Source organism: Haliotis rubra, unplaced genomic scaffold (assembly GCF_003918875.1).
Source record: "Haliotis rubra isolate DU_JTF1 unplaced genomic scaffold, ASM391887v1 Scf340, whole genome shotgun sequence".
Taxonomy (NCBI): domain Eukaryota; kingdom Metazoa; phylum Mollusca; class Gastropoda; order Lepetellida; family Haliotidae; genus Haliotis; species Haliotis rubra.
Window position 1 is genome coordinate 488052 of NW_025767014.1, and position 13739 is coordinate 501790.

Sequence of the window (13739 nt, forward strand, 5' to 3'; positions counted from 1 at the left end):
GCGATGCATTTTTAACCCTTGTAAAAAATCTCATCAAAATCAACATTTTCCGGTAAAATCGATTATTTACTTGTGCAATTGTGTAAAATCATGTTATCAACACTTTTGTTACATATTTTGACGACTGTTTGAACCCAATAGGTAATTAATAGATTTTTAAAAATACAAATCGCCTATGCGTTTCTTTTTTGGGAAAGTATATATAATGATTTCAAAATATTATATTTGTATATGCCGTGTCCAATTTGAAAGGTGTGTTGGTGATGGTGATTTCAGTAAATAATGAATCTGAAAGTGTTACCTTTTTCAAATGTTTTCTTGGTATCGATAGAGTAGACACCCGGTAATTCTATAGCGTATCAAGTGCAACACAGATCAACGAAACATGCTTTTAGCGTTGTCTTATCGTGTGTGTTGACCAGTGCCACCCGTGGGGCAGGATACGCTCAGCTTTTGGCGAATAATACTTCCGCCCCGCCCATACAGCTTCATGTAGGTAGGTACAAATAAGGTTCTGACGTGGGCCTGACGCCTATGCAAGGGTAGACCCGTGAAGATCCGCGTTAAAATTGAACTTCAGTAACCCATACTTGTAAGAGGCGACTGACGGGATCGGGTGGTCAGGCTCGCTGACTTGGTTGAAACATGACATCGTATCCCAATTGCGCAGATCGATGCTCATGCTGTTGATCACTGGATTGTTTGGTCCAGACTCGATTATTTACAGACCGCCGCCATATAGCTGGAATATTGCTGAGCGCGGCGTAAAACTAAACTCACTCACTCACTGTGCGAGAGAAGGAATCTAAGGTGGTGATGCTCGTGCCCCAGATATGGTCGTGGTGAAACTTTGCCATGCCAATGCTTGGATGTCCCACCATCAGTTATTTCAGCGTAAATAATGCACAGCATGACATGAAATTCATGATCTAAACGCTGTTGTGTTTCGGTCACTGGTAATTCATTTTCGATGGCATGTGTCCCCAGTTCATGTATATGTGGCGCACGCTCCTCGTTCATTTTAACATGCATTCAAGTATATGTTTGGGGTGTTTCGTGATGTAGACAAATACCTAGCATACCACAGGCATGATTTGTTGTTTTATAGGTGTGTTTGAGGGGGATTGGGGGATCTGCTTCGGACAACACCATTACAGTTACATGCCGAGTCATGGCAAGGCAAACCAAAGGTTAATATTTCAAACAACAATGATAAGTACATAGTTGTCATGTAGATAATACTATCCAAACATCAAGACAATTCTAAATTGTTGTAAATGGGAAGGTCGTGTGTTTTGACAAGTGTCTTAAGCGGAACTAAACGAAACAGACGCAAACATCTACCTCTGTGGGATAATAGATTCACATCCTTTTCATTTCCGCCTTAATAAATTGCACAGGTTTTTAAAGGATTACCCTGAACGTACTAGAAACGAAAATATTATTTTCGTGGTGTACCATGAACACAGCCTTTGCTGGAAGCAAGCACGTCATTATTCTTCAAGAGTAACGGTCTGTCATTCTTATGCAGAAATATATAAGGTGTCTCAGATGTTACTTGGAAGTTCCTTTTGACTTTGGGATGTATTGTTGGGCGGCTCTGTTTTATGCGTCTTTTGTGTCACGGACGAAAAGTTTCTGTGATTCTGCTGAAACACACTATTTGTGATGAGTGAATTAGCTCTTCCAATTTCAAGTGAAAATGACTTGGTGAACATTGAGATCGGGTGTAAAATATGCCAGTTGTCACACATGCTATATCACCTCCTTATGGTAGTGTCCACACATGACGACAAGAAAACAGTTGCTTTAATGGTCACACAATAACATGGAAATGGACGTTTGTAAGGATTATCAATGGTTGTATTTTGTTGGTCAACAATCTCTTAGGCCATCAGCCACATTCAATGCCATTTAATGTGTTTGTAGAACTCACACAGAAACAGTCCTATTAGATTATACGTGTATTCCTTTGGCTATAAAACATTGTGGGGGAGTCGGGGTCTTGCTTAAGTATCTCCATTTGATGTCTATAGAAAACCTACACAATAAACAGTAATATTATTTCACACATGCAAACACTTTGTCTGTGATATTTTGTATGCGAGCTGGGTCTTTTCAGAATCTTGCAGATATCCTTGGACCACACTTTTATTACAAAATTTAAAAGTCTACTCCATGTGATTGAAGTCTGGCCCATTTGAACTTCGGGAGTTTTCTCGTATGTACACAACGCCGTCCACTCGTTAAAAGTCAGTGAGGGTGTTTAGTTTTACGCCGCTTTTAGAAATATTGCAGCAATATCACGACGGGGGACACCAGAAATGGGCTTCACGCATTTTACCCATGTGGGGAATCGAACCCGGGTCTTCGGCATGACGAGCGAACCCTTTAACCACTAGGCTACCCCACCGCCCTAATTGTTAAAAAGCTGTGTGTATAATTCCGCTGTCAACACGTGGTACTCCAGTTACAAGGCAGCCTTCCTGTATGTGTAATCTTCTAACATGGAAACGCCTATTTGTGGGTGACAGTTCCTGCTGGAACCCTTGCCCTACCACCATCAGGCTGAATCCATCATTCTATTTTCCGTGTACCAGAGTGTGGATGTCATGTACATTCAAAACAGACATACATATCTGCATACCACAATACGGCGATATGCATATTAGGGAGTCATGTGGAAAAACGAGAAAAAATAATTACTGTATGTAATTATTAAGAAATGTTTCATTCTGGAAATTCTAGAAAGTTATGCACCGGCTTCATCATAGTTTGCAATATCAGATTTCAAAATATTTCTTTTTGATTTAATCTAATTTTAACATTTTTATGACCCAATCCCGTGGGTATTTTAAAAAGCAACTTTAGTACTGTTGTCAGTTTTTAGAACTTGTCGCTGAAAACATATTGTCTTTGAATATAATAACGGTGACGCTACACATACACAGCCATAAACCAGTCTAACACAAATACGAGGGGCGTCCGAAAAGTAGTCGGCTTACTATATTCTCGATGTCCAATGTTAGAAAAGCTTCTATTTTATTTTAAAGGAATCATTAGCAATGCCATATCCAAAATTTCACATATGAGGGTAATGTGGTTAACAAGATATTAGTCGTCACAACACATTGGGGTATAATATTACTTTAAAAAGTGCAGAAAGTGAAAAACGATCTGTCATTTTGTACCTCTTGGATAATGGTATACCTTGGTGGTGGTGGTGGTGGTGTGTGTGTGTGTGTGTGTGTGTGTGTGTGTGTGTGTGTGTGTGTGTGTGTGTGTGTGTGTGTGTGTGTGTGTGTGTGTGTGTGTGTGTGTGTGTGTGTGTGTGTGTGTGTGTTTTTTTTTTGTTGTTTTGTTTGTTTGTTTTGTTAGTTTTCTAACCCAAACACTCGAAATTTCGGTTGACGTGCGATGGCATAAACCTCTGGCCTACCCGACCTTAGATAGGTTGTATAAGCATCCATAATGGGATATGAACATACTCGGGTAATTTGGTCCACCGTGCTTGGCAGAGTCAGCAACAATGGTGTGTAAGCTGAACACAACATCACCTTTTTTCCTTTATTGTACCAAACTTTTCCCAGCACATCAGCCCGAAGGTACTGAAGTGAGTGAGTGAGTTTAGTTTTACGCCGCACGCAGTAATATTCCAGCTATATGGCGACGGTCTGTAGATCATCGAGTCTGGACCAGACAATCCAGTGATCAACAGCATGAGCATTGATCTACACAACTGGGATATGATGACATGTGTCAACCAAGACAGCGAGCGTGACCACCCGATCCCGTTAGTTGCCTCTTACGTTACTGAACTTACTGAAATAGTGCAAGAGGCGGTATCAACATGGATCGCAGGATCGGATGATGAGATATCATCCTGATGCATACCATCGCTATGACAGTGAAAGTTGTAACAGCTGCTAGTTTTAAGGTATCCAGTGTCTACTGACGCTTCAAATATTGTCAACTATTATTTTTTTACTTATTTGTCCCTATGTATTCAAATATTATCTGAGAGTTCTCTCCCTGTTTTCATTCCATAGATATATATCCATAGTCATTCCTAAACATACGATATACAGTGAGACCGGAAGGCGAGGTTTCCGGATATCTGGGGTCCGGGTATCCGAGGTCTCACTGTACATGTATTCATGTTAACATGAACAATAGATTGCTCGGTATTGTTGGTTGAAATAAGATTATTATTGCAATATATACGGTAAACCCAAATGTTATCTCTATCTGTGTGGCCCTTATTCATCATCAAGTTTACATTTCATTTGTTGTCTCAAGGATCGACTAACGTGATCAGATGACAAGGCTTGGCCCATGCATGTCAACATAGCAAAATTGTGTCGATCGATGTTCTGGATTGTCTTGTCCTGACTCAATTATTTACAGACCGCCGCCATATAGGTGGAAGATTGCTGAGTGCAGCGTTAAACAACCAGCAAACAAACAAAATCATTTCTTTGACCCAAAATGTTTACCTGAGACATTCCGTTCACCCAAAGAAACCTACTGGAACTAACAGAAATCTACAATATTGCAAATGAAATTTGCGATGCATTGTATCGTGTATAGTTTGAATTCCGATTATTCCATTAAGCAAATGATATGTTCTTCATTTTTGTTGCCACTAGAGTTGCCTGTAATTGTGTATGTAATTATCTCTCAAGAATATTTGCGGAAATAAAATATTGAGTGATCTGCATGATGCGAATATTCAAAATAACTTTACATTAACTAAAGGGTTAATAATTAATAAACTTTCCATGATGTCCAAATGGAGTTTTCATCATTGTAACCAACATACCTTCAGCTTTCTTTTTATATGGTACATATGAAATTTGGAGAAATGTATTTTTTTTAATGTCTTTTTTGCACCTTTATGCTTAGGTCAGAAAATGACGTTCGGTTCGCGAAATCCTGATTCTTGGGCACCTTCACAAATACGTTAAAAGCAGGTAATGCCTCCCTGTATTTTCAATGTTAACATTCAATTTCATATCCAGAACTTGCAGTGGCTTGAGAAGAGGTAGGGGGCGGTGTGGTAGCCTAGTGGTTAAAGCGTTCGCTCGTCACGCCACCCGGGTTCAATTCCAAACATGGGTACAATGTGTGAAACTCAATTCTGGTGTCCCCCCGACGTGATATTGCTGGAATATTGCTAAAAGCGGAGTAGAACTAAAACTCACTCACTCACTTTAAACGAGTGGACGGTGTTGTGGTACATACGAGAAAACTCCCAAAGTTCAAAACTCACTCCCTCAGAGAAGGGAGGTTTTGCAAAGCGCATCTGTATATTAGCGTTTGACGAAATAACGATGATGCATCGTCACCACCTTATCCGTCAGAATTAACACAAATGTTTCACAGAAAGTCACACCATTCTAACTATCAATAACTATAAATGTCGAAAAGTATTTAGACCTGTGATGCTTGATTCCAAATGACGGAAACACATCCATCTTCAGCATCATTAAACTGCTCCATAACCAACTTAACAATCAGTACGTTGTATTGTCCGATGCTATAGTACTGAGTATGCCATAAAGTCGAAGATGTCGACCAATGAACCGTTAAATGTAAAGGCATTCATCATTGTTATCATACAAATGTGATCATTTATTACACGAAAATGGGTTTTATTTGCTCTAAGAAGGAACTATTGTAAACATATATAAACGTAAATCAGTCAATGGATATCCAACTAGTGGAATCTTTACATTAGGTAAAGGAAATTCCAATGTTGTCGTTAATGATTCATAATGGAGCGATTCGGAAAATGATATTTTCAATGGCATTTAAACATACGTTTACTATACATCATGTTTAAATGAAGGAAAGATATGAAAGTATTATATCAATCATCTGGAACTACTCGGTACAGTTCTCTGTCATGTGGTATGTGAGGTGAGGTGAAATTGGGTTTTACGTCGTGCTTGAGAATATTTCGCTCATATGACGACGTGTATACATGTGTATGTGTATGTGCAGCTGCTTGTACTAGCCCAGACTTAAGCTGGTTTTATAGTGCTAGCCCACTGAGATACCATGCCACAGTGAAGCATGAATACCCCCCTCAGACACATTATGCTGACTGCGAGCCGACCAGTCCTTGTTGTACCCATTAATGCCGAGCGTCAGGCAGGGACCAACAAGTACCATATTTTAACGTCTTTTTGGTATGACGCGGTCGGGGATCGAACCCGCGACCTTCCGCTCTCCGGGCGTCATATGGTATCACGTTAGGAGATTTAATTACATATACGCTGTACTGTTCATTTCGCTGTTATGGAGACAATCATATCCAGCAGCACTGAAAATACGTTTTATCACAATTTATAATATGGTAATAACATTACATACTTGTGATGGTTTGACATAATGGTATGTGGGTTAGAACATTTTCTACAACCTAAAGGCATTTTTGTCTTGTAATTTGAGAATTGATATCCATTTTAAACAGAAATCATTGTAACATGATGTGTTTCCATTGTTGTCAAACTTTAGGTGTTTACCAAATGTTTTTCAGAAATGACTTTACTTACTGAGTATTGAGTTGTAAATTAAGTTAACTATTGATATGACTGAAACACCTGTCCATTTAGTTTATTACGATAACAATTGTTAGGAAAATGATAGATTAAAAGTGTACTATAGTTCTTTGGGCTTCTTATTCAAGTGTAATGTATCATTGTGATGGTTCAAGCCCTTTCGAACTATACCTTTTTCAGTCAATCCGTCAAGTGGAGGGCTTATTTTTCTGTCATTTGTAAAGTATATGAAATATATCAGTATTTTATAAACTTCATATATGATTCCGGTTTTATACATTGACTGTATATGAACGGTATGATACAAATGTATGCGATACACATTGGTTAGTTTGTGAATTAGAGAATTAGAAACAACTGGGTTTTGTAAAATACTAACATAATATATTAAATCTCCAAGAATATGCACTTGTGAACCGTTTGTGGGCCATCAATGCCCCAGGCATTTCAATTGACGTCACCAAGCTCCGTTAAAAAAGGCACATGTTGGGTCAAAGTTCAACCGTGACAATAACCCGGCCTGACGAATGCATGAGTTTAAATTATTCAAGTTGATATCTTACATGAAGGTTTCATACCTGTCAGGTGATGGTTCGTTTTCATTCTTCAGTTCTAATTAATCCCATGAGCCAGTGACCCAAATAGTACAGAGTTACGCCCCCTTACGTGTCAGTTATGGCCGATATTGGTTTCGTTTACCTGATAGGTTACACAAAACAAAATATTTTCCCATTGACGTCTCAAGTAACGTTATATTTTTTTAGAAGTAACTAAGATATCAACTATTACATAGACATGTGAGGATAGTCTGGCCTTAAAGAAGCAATAAAAATAGAATATATGACCGCCTCAGCAAACTCCTTCTCCGAGTACAGGAAGCTAACAGGCCAACCCCAGTTCTGCACAAAATGTCAACTGTTTGAAAATACCTGTGGTCACATGCAGTATAAGTCATCATGTAAAAAGACAGAACTGAATATTAAAACATATGGTCAGTTTTAATTACTGGCTGGATGTACATTGCTAGCAATATACCCAAACCGAGTTTATAGAGCCTATTGGGACGTCCTCCAGAACACTGCTCGATGTGTTAAACCGCATCTGACTCACAAGCATTAAAACAACGTAAGGGTAGCCAAGTAGCCTAAGCATTCGCTCTTTAGCAAAAGCTACACAGTTTGAAGCCCATATCTGAGGCCCTAGCCTTTATATCGCTGGAGTATTGCTTAACGCGGTAAGCATTGCTCACTCAAAAGCTCCGAGCATGAGAGGCGGTGGGGTAGCCTAGTGGTTAAAGCATTGGCTCGTCACGCCGAAGACCCGGGTTCGAATCCCCATATGGGTACAATGTGTGAAGCCTATTTCTGGTGTCCCCCGCCGTGATGTTGCTGGAATATTGCTAAAAGCGGCGTAAAACCAAACTCAGTCAGTCAGTCAGTCCGAGCATGAATTATTTGGATATTAGCAACGGTGTGAGTGAGTTTAATTTTACGCCGTTGTAGCAATGTCACGGGGGACACAAGGAACTGGCGTCACACATTGTACGCATGTGAGGAATCAAACCCGGGCGAGCGAACGCTGTAACTACTAGGCTACCCCACGGCTCGTTTAAGTAATAGAAATAGAACTACAGTGGAGTACGTTCATAACGAACACCCTTATAATGAACAGCTGTTTTGTCAGGGCCATTTGCTGTATATTGTAACTGAAATGCTTATAACGAACAACGGTAATAACGAGCTGCAATTAGTGGTCCCTCGGGGTTCGTTATAACCGTACTTTACTGTATCATGTTATATATCATGGTCTACTAGGCAATAGTACCTGTTTTGAGTTTTGTATTTTGGGAGAATCATAAGCAGCAGAGAAACATATAGTAAACCTTTGTTAATCCAGACGACGAAATAAGGAGAAGGGTACGGCTTTATGCTATTTCATGCGAAAGAGCCGAGGAATGTGACATGCTCAAGCTGCTAATATACTGTGAATAGTCGTAGTTACTGACTACGGTACTGAGTATTATGTAATATAATGACATTTACATAACAAACATGTGCCACAGCGAAATAGTTATGTTATCAAGGAATATAACAGCACATTAATTACGTCGAATTACCCTGTACGTCACGAGGGAGGTTTATTATCAAACTCTTCCTTGCGGCATCGGATTTTAAAGATGACTACGTATCACGTTCATAGAGGACAAAGGTTTATCGTGCAATTTTGACATGTAGAAAAATATTAATAAAAACGACAAAAACATTTCTATAACCATCAGAAAGTTCTACTAAAAGCAGAAGCCCTTGCTATCTATGAATCAATATCTAAAAGTGATGCTATGTGGTCGGGTAGAGGTGAGCGTGGCCTGTCCCATGAGTGGCATCTGTCACAAATACATGCAAGGCCACGTCAACTAAAATGACAAGGGAACATAACTCAGGTTTCAAACTCAGTTTATAAGTATGGATCCCCCTCTTCACGGCGACGACAACAAGATCGTCAAAGACAACCCGATTCCTTTACTCGCCTGCTATAACAAGCATAGGTTGCTGACGACCAATTCAATCCAGGCTCCTCCTGGGTCCTCAGTGATGTAGTTGGAATATTAATGTTGAGTTAAACAACATTCACATAACACACACTACGCACATAAGTATGACGCACAGAAGAAGCTTGTTTCCCTCAGGCATCTGCCAAATTTCGATTCGGCCTTTCCTCACCATACAATTTAAGTTAGGGCATCATTTTTTTATGTGTTTCACGTAGCCACCAAATTCCGAACATGGGTCGGTCGGGCAAAAAAACCACAATAAACACACAATTATCTGAATAAAGTTCTTGATTCTCATTTATTACAATTTCTTGCGTCCTTTGGACTTGTGGCAGCGACTGATTTAGAGATTAACATTTTATATGGCGAGGCGGTACGTTTTACGTTCGAGTTGGAGGCGTTGGAATAGAAATTTTATTTATTTTTTTTAATTTAAATGCATATTTTTATTTATTTATTTTTTTAATTATTATTTTTATTTATTTATTTATTTTTATTTTTAGCGAGGGCTCGGCAATAAATTCAGAAGGGTCAGTCGGGCGATGAGAAACACAGAAAATAAAAATGCTGCCCTTACATACAGACCCATTACAGTGCAGGCAGATCCTTATCTTGTACTAATACTTGTACGCCATGTACAATAGATTCTATAGTTTCTTATAAACTATTTTGAAAAGTTAAAAATAAACACAAAATGACATAGAATTTATTCATTGTAAAATCTCGTGCACATTTTCTTCCAAGTGTGTCCTTGATAAATCATCCAGAATTTATGGCTGTATATGTAAGGATTCATATGGCTCCAAGTGGTTCGTTTCGTGAGATAAAACTTAATCCTTTAATCAGTACAACCCATTTATACAGATGCGACGTAGTATGATTCACAACTAATAATCATCACCGTTATTTTTCAAGAACATGGGTTAAGAAAGAATTAACCTCGTGTCATGTTGTCCCAGAACACTTGTTTACAATACGCACTACCTTATGCTTCAGTAAGCTGCAACATGCACAAAGACGGTGTTTTTCTCTTTCCGTTGACGTATTGCCTCCGTCATGTTGTTTATCAATGTTCATTCCGTGATGATAAAACCGACACAGTGACATTTCGTGCTGCAGCGGACATGCGCTGTTTGTAGGGTCGGCGACAACACCGCGGGCGAAGGAGGGGCGAATATTGCAAAATCTACCAACACACCAAAACATATACTAGGCACATAAAGAAACTGTGCATACAAAAATTTAAAATCTAAATTTATCAAACCTGTGTAGACACATAAGGATTTAAACTCAGAGATTAGTGACATGTATCCACCATGCATGCACGTGCCACGTTCCGTGACGTCAGTGGGTTCGTCCTTGAGACGTGCAATACGTTATTGCACGTGCATTCCGGGGAAAGAGAAACAGAGCAAATGAATGCCACACAATACTGTCACTTTGGAAAGCTCAACCCCTGCCCTTGCGATCGTTCAAAAAATTAAACGGCTATTGAAACGCATAGCATGCCAAGGCTCACGTCTGCACAACGTCATGAGGCCATTGGGATGGTCCGTGGGGGAGTGTCTCAACGACAAGTGGCTGCACATTTCCACTGCCACCGGAACACCATTTCTGCACTGGTGAGACGCTACCAGAACACAAATGACGTCATCGACCATCCCAGGACTTCGCCGTATCCACCCCAACACAGTTCGACAACGTTTACGTCATCACGGGATCAGACCACGACGTCCCGCCATACGGCCTATCCTGACACAACGTCATCGACAAGCTCGCCGAATGTGGTGCCGAAATCATGTCCGCAGACCCTTGTTTTGGTGGAGAAATGTTGTTTTTACAGATGAGTCCAGGTTTAACATTTCCCATAGTAATGGACGTCAACGTGCCTATAGACGCGTGGGAGAACGTTATGCACAGGCCTGTGCCTTGGAGAGGAATCGCTTTGGTGGTGGTTCCGTGATGATTTGGGGTGAAAATAACAGCACGCCAAAGAACTCCTTTGGTGATTGTTCAGGGCAACTTAACTGGTGTGGGCAACAGGGATCAGATTCTTCGACCTGTGGCAATTCCTTTTCTGCAACGTCATGGCCCTGGGTTAACATTCCAACAGGACAATGCCCGCCCTCATACGGCAAGGGTTCCTATGGATTTCTTGCAACACCACAACGTTGACTTACTACCTTGGCCTGCAAATTCACCGGATCTCTCCCAGATAGAGCATGTTTGGGACGAGATGGATCGACGTCTACGCCGTCTTCCTCATCCGCCAGATAAAGTCCTTGACCTTGCAACAGAACTTGAGAGAATCTGGCGTGACATCCCACAAGCCTTCCTTGCACGTTTGATCGGCTCTATGCGCCATCGATGCACTGCTGTTCTCAATGCCGATGGTGGACATACCCGTTATTGAGCTTGTGACATGGTCGTTTGACCCCTGTCCCGCTTGTGGACTCGTGACGTCATTGTGATTGACTTTTCAATTGAAATTCTCCCGACTTGTTATGGTCTCATGATCCCTCCATTAAAGTTTATATGTACCTTTGACATTGTTATCGTACTTATCAACTGGGATAATATTTTGACAATGCACAGTTTCTTTATGTGGCTAGTATATATGATACAAATTAAAATCCCTAATAAAAAAATACGTAATTTCAAGTATTTTGGAAGGGATTCTGTAAAATGCCCACTGGTTTGTGAAGTATTTGGTCATAAATAAATATATTTCGCAAGCTAATTAAATTTTACCATGAACATTGTGACCGGAGAAATAGTGGGATGTTTTATTTTATCCATTCTCAAACTCTATCTTATATCTCATTCTCCTTCTAACTGACGTTCACTACATATTCGAAATTCCAGGTTCAATATCGGGTTGCAGGGTTTGTTTTTAAATGGTCGTACATTTGTATGTCTACCACATAACGTATGTATACTTTATAAGGAAAATTTCAACCTACTCCATGTACTTGTTTACCAGAACGCAAATATTATTGACAACGGCGTACGTAACCCAAAAGAAAAAATTTGAATGTGTAGTATGTCGTTAAATACAACCAAAAGTACCTCAAACTTAAGACGAAGTCATATGTAAGGCATGACACAGGCATCGACAAGAAGCAGGCATCCTGAGGGGCCCTATGTTCAAAAAGTAGGCATCCTCAGGGGCCCTGTGCTCAAGAAGGAGGCATCCCCAGGGCCTCTGTGCTCAGCAGCAGGCATCCTGAGGGTCCCTGTGTTCAAGAAGCAGGCATCCTCCTGGGGCCCTGTGTTCAAGAAGGAGGCATCCTCTTGGGGCCCTGTGCTCAAGAAGGAGGCATCCTCCTGGGCCCCTGTGTTCAAGAAGCAGGCATCCTGAGGGGCCCTGTGTTCAAGAAGGAGGCATCCTCCTGGGTCCCTGTGCTCAAGAAGGAGGCATCCTGAGGGGCCCTGTGCTCAAGAAGGAGGCATCCTCCTGGGCCCCTTTGCTCAAGAAGGAGGCATCCTCCTGGAGCCCTGTGCTCAAGAAGGAGGCATCCCTAGGGCCTCTGTGCTTAAGAAGCAGGCATCCTGAGGGTCCCTGTGTTCAAGAAGCAGGCATCCTCCTGGGGCCCTGTGCTCAAGAAGGAGGCATCCTCCTGGGGCCCTATGTTCAAGAAGGAGCCATCTCCAGGGCCTCTGTGCTTAAGAAGCAGGCATCCTGAGGGGCCCTGTGCTCAAGAAGGAGGCATCCTCCTGGGTCCCTGTGCTCAAGAAGGAGGCATCCTTCTGGGTCCCTGTGTTCAAGAAGCAGGCATCCTCCTGGGTCCCTCTGCTCAAGAAGTAGGCATCCTCCTGGCTCCCTGTGCTCAAGAAGGAGGCATCTCCAGGGCCTCTGTGCTCAACAATGAGGCATCCTCAGGGGCCATATGTTCAAGAAGCAGGCATCCTCCTGGGCTACTGAGCTCAAGTAGTAGGCATCCTCCTGGGCCCCTATGCACCACTCCTTTCTGAGTTGATTTCTTTAATCGAAAGCAGGAACGTTTGTCGCGATGTTAACTACTATTTAACTTTAGGCACATTGATGGTCGTCCAATAACAGCCATCTTACCAATACCGGCACACTGATTTATCCGCCTGAACCATTAATTAAAGGGAACAGTGAAACCATCTGAGCTGTCACACATTTAGATCTGTCCATGAGGCTTCATATTTAGGATAGACTGTATGAATGAGGACTTCAAGGTTCAAGAGTATAAATCGCCTTATGTGGAGTATTGTTCCAACATCTTCATCTCTTGGTGGCTGCATGTCTAGAGGTACAATCCAACACGCTCTTTCTACGAAAATTTCAAACAACAGCTGTTGCTCTGGGTTACAACATTCCTCTTTCAAACGCTTTACTGCAGACATTTCCATATTTAACATAATAACCAAACTTATGTTTGATACAATGCCCTATTTTGACTTGTACGTATCCGTTCCAGTGAACACTTTGTAACAGGCCACAGCGAGGCAGGATACGCCGATAACGCGTCACTATATCATAGTGAATCATAAATGCATGCTTATGACATAGTCGATTTGAGGATTTCTTAGGATGACGTTTAATATTTTGCGCCGCATTCAGCAATATTCAAGCTATGTGACATCAGTCTGTT